Raw genomic sequence first — 813 nt, 5'->3', positions numbered from 1 at the left:
TCACATGAAAAGATATAATAAAATATTTACAAAAATGTGAGGGGTGTACTCACTTCTGTGAGATACTGTATATAACTAATAAATAGGCCTATACGAGAAACATATTTTTACTTAAATAATAAATTAAGAAAATGAAAGAAAAACTCTGCAACAAGTAGCCTAGTATGCGGAGCTTCGGTTCATTTTTGTGCTGCGTGAAAGGAAACAGACGGCAGAAAGCAGCATAATATTTTTCTTTAGGCTTATTTTACAAAAGCACAAAGATTTGTTTTTATTGTGAATGTACACTAATAAAGGCAAACCTTTTACAATTCCGATTATCTTTAGGACTAAAAGGAGTAGTTTCTTCCGCTGTTAGAAGGAAAAAATTCAAGTGATTGCGCCGGAGCCGCATGCGCGCACACAGTTAAGCATTGCTACCTTGACAATGCAGCCAGTTCATTATCATAATAAAATACAGTCAGTCAAACATATGGAAAAAAAACACACTGCTCAGTTCAAATATGTAGTAAAGTCTGTGCCGTTAAGCGTTATCACCGTACCGCCGTGATGTTATGCAAAACATTTTGTTTTAAGTGGATATTGGAACGCCAGTGAAGTACATAATAAATAATAATTTGCCATTCAAATACATTGCGAATATGGAAACATTTGATTTTGTGTGGAATGAGAGACCCAACGTTGGTTTCAGTTTCGTTTTAGCCTAAATGAATTAGTTTTGGCTTGTCGCTTATATTGCTATAGCTTCTTATATTTTTAGTTCCTGTTCTTTTCTAAATACTGTTAATTGAAAGGATTTGTTGTGGAGTGAGG

The 813-nt window shown here is 34.2% G+C and overlaps 1 protein-coding gene across 1 annotated transcript in view; it reads right to left on the bottom strand.

The window, feature by feature from the left end:
• The window catches only part of LOC107670362 (nuclear pore complex protein Nup205-like), a 21879-nt gene that overhangs the window by 3379 nt on the left and 17687 nt on the right, over positions 1 to 813 (bottom strand).

The sequence above is a fragment of the Sinocyclocheilus anshuiensis genome, unplaced genomic scaffold, assembly GCF_001515605.1.
Source record: "Sinocyclocheilus anshuiensis isolate Anshui unplaced genomic scaffold, SAMN03320099.WGS_v1.1 scaffold949, whole genome shotgun sequence".
NCBI lineage: Eukaryota > Metazoa > Chordata > Actinopteri > Cypriniformes > Cyprinidae > Sinocyclocheilus > Sinocyclocheilus anshuiensis.
This window is presented reverse-complemented; position numbering and strand designations above follow the sequence as displayed.